Source organism: Brassica oleracea, chromosome C2, assembly GCF_000695525.1.
Source record: "Brassica oleracea var. oleracea cultivar TO1000 chromosome C2, BOL, whole genome shotgun sequence".
In the NCBI taxonomy this organism is placed as follows: Eukaryota; Viridiplantae; Streptophyta; class Magnoliopsida; order Brassicales; family Brassicaceae; genus Brassica; species Brassica oleracea.
The window spans coordinates 34,016,526-34,019,735 of NC_027749.1; positions in this window are offsets into that span (position 1 = coordinate 34,016,526).

A 3,210-nucleotide genomic window follows, 5' to 3' on the forward strand; every position below is an offset into this window, starting at 1 on the left:
TTTGGGAATATGACAACTTCTTTGTCATTCTAATTAAACCAGGATGAATCGCGATGTGAGAATCTGTATTTTGATACATAAAGTAGTGAAGAATCACAAGGAAGTTGAATAAATCTCGAAGGAGTAAAGATGAAGAAGTTATCACAGTTTCAAATCATTTGATCCTAGTTTTCCTTTTTGGGAATATGACAACTTCTTTGTCATTCTAACCAAACATGGATGAATCGCGATGTGAGAAGCTGTATTTGGATACATAAAGTAGTGGAGAATCACCAGGAAGTTGAATAAATCTCATATCAGTTAGGATGAAGAAGTTATCTCACTTTCAAATCAGGAGATACCAGTTTTCATGTTTGGGAATATGACAACTTCTTTGTCATTCTAATTAAACCAGGATGAATCGCGATGTGAGAAGCTGTATTTGGATACATAAAGTAGTGGAGAATCACCAGGAAGTTGAATAAATCTAATAGAAGTTAGGATGAAGAAGTTATCTCAGTTTCAAATCAGGAGATCCCAGTTTTCTTGTTTGTGAATATGACAACTTCTTTGTCACTCTAATCAAACCATGATGAATCTCAATGTGAGAAGATGTATTTGGATACATAAAGTAGAGGCAAATCACCAGGAAGTTGAATAAATCTCATAGGAGCTAGGATGAAGAAGTTATCATACTTTCAAATCAGGAGATCCCAGTTTTCCTGTTGGGGAATATGACAACTTCTTCGTCATTCTAATCAAACCAGGATGAATCTAGATGTGAGAAGTTGTATTTGGTTACATAAAATAGTGAAGAATCACTAGGAAGTTGAATAAAAGGAGTTAAGATGAAGAAGTTATCACACTTTCAAATCAGGGTATCCCAGTTTTCCTTTTTGGGAATATGACAACTTTTTCGTCATTATAATCATACAGGGATGAATCGCAATGAGAGAAGCTGTATTTGGATACATAGAGTAGTGGAGAATCACCAGGAAGTTGAATAAATTTCATTGGAGTTAGGATGAAGAAGTTATCCCACTTTCAAATCAGGTGATCCCAGTTTTCCTGTTTGGGAATATGACAACTTCTTCGTCATTCTAATCAAAACATGATGAATCTAGAAGTGAGAAGCTGTAATTGAATACATAAATTATTGGAGAATCACCAGGAAGTTGAATAAATTTCATTGGAGTTAGGATGAAGAAGTTATCCCACTTTCAAATCAGGTGATCCCAGTTTTCCTGTTTGGGAATATGAAAACTTCTTCGTCATTCTAATCATACCAGGATGAATCCCGATGTGAGAAGAAGTATTTGGATTTATAAAGTAGTGGAGAATCACCAGGAAGTTGAATAAATCTCATAGGAATTAGGAAGAAGAAGTTATTCCACTTTCAAATGAGGAGATCCCAGTTTTCATGTTTGGGAATATGACAACTTCTTCTTCATTCTAATCAAACCAGGATGAATCTCGATGTGAGAAGCTGTATTTGGATACATAAAGTAGTGGAGAATCACTAGGAAGTGGAATAAATCTCAAAGGAGTTAGGATGAAGAAGCTATCCCACTTTCAAATCAGGAGATCCCAATTTTCTTGTTTGGGAATATGACATCTTTTTTGTCACTCTAATCAAACCATGATGAATCGCCATGTGGGAAGCTGTATTTGGATACATAAAGTATTGGAGAATCACAAGGAAGTTGAATAAATCTAATAGAAGTTAGAATGAAGAAGTTATCCCACTTTCAAACCCGGAGATCCCAGTTTTCATGTTTGGGAATATGACATCTTTTTTGTCACTCTAATCAAACCATGATGAATCGCCATGTGGGAAGCTGTATTTGGATACATAAAGTAGTGGAGAATCACCATGAAGTTGAATAAATCTCATAAGAGTTTGGATGAAGAAGTTATCCCACTTTCAAACCCGGAGATCCCAGTTTTCATGTTTGGGAATATGACAACTTCTTCGTCATTCTAATCAAACCAGGATGAATCGTGATGTTAGAAGCTGTATTTGGATATATAAAATAGTAAAGAATAGCCAGGAAGTTGAATAAATCTCATAAGAGTTTGGATGAAGAAGTTATCCCACTTTCAAACCCGGAGATCCCAGTTTTCATGTTTGGGAATATGACAACTTCTTTGTCATTATAATCAAACCAGGATGAATCGTGATGTTAGAAGCTGTATTTGGATATATAAAATAGTAAAGAATAGCCAGGAAGTTGAATAAATCTCTTAGGATTTAGGATGAAGAAGTTATCCCACTTTCAAATCAGGTGATACCAGTTTTTCTGTTTGGGAATATGACAACTTCTTTGTCATTATAATCAAACCAGGATGAATCGTGATGTTAGAAGCTGTATTTGGATATATAAAATAGTAAAGAATAGCCAGGAAGTTGAATAAATCTCATAGGATTTAGGATGAAGAAGTTATTCCATCTTCAAATCAGGTGATACCAGTTTTTCTGTTTGGGAATATGACAACTTCTTTGTCATTATACAAAACCTGAGTTTATTGCTTGTCTGAAATAGTTGAATCCGCAACGAAAGTTGGGATTCTATGATTTAGACATTTGATAGTCTCTGCTACGAGAGTTGATTGATTAGTGATTTGAGTTTGTGTTCAAGAACGGTTCTTAATTAAACCCTTGATAGTTTGTCCTGTATGCCATTTCGATTTACCTGCAAGTTTCCCTGAGTCTAGCACCCTTCATTCTGATAACTTACAACCGAATTATTTCTTATTTCTGTTTACTGCATTTCACCATTACGGTCCAAGCTTAACTAGTAAACCAAAGTCTATTGTGCAATCATTGATTCTTTATGGATTTGATCCCTAAGTAGTGCAATCTATCTCATATTTAAGAGAGTTTCTCTACGGTAATTTGAGCAGATCAATCAACAAAAAGCAGTCAATTAGGGTTCTTATAACAATATGGGTGTTCTTATACAAATCTATACATCTAACATCATAGCTTATGTTATGATCTAACAACCAGACATCAATCTATGCTAATCAATCCTAATTCCTCATTTAACATGATATAAGAACATGAGAAAAATATGATTCGAAACACCTCACTTTATAATTGATATGGAACACTAGACCAACATATCAGAACAGCCAACTACAGAAACCAAATACCACCACCACTCGGGACAGTTATCGGCTTGGATTCGACGAGGAGAGAGAGATTACCAGTGAGGATAGGGAGGGAGG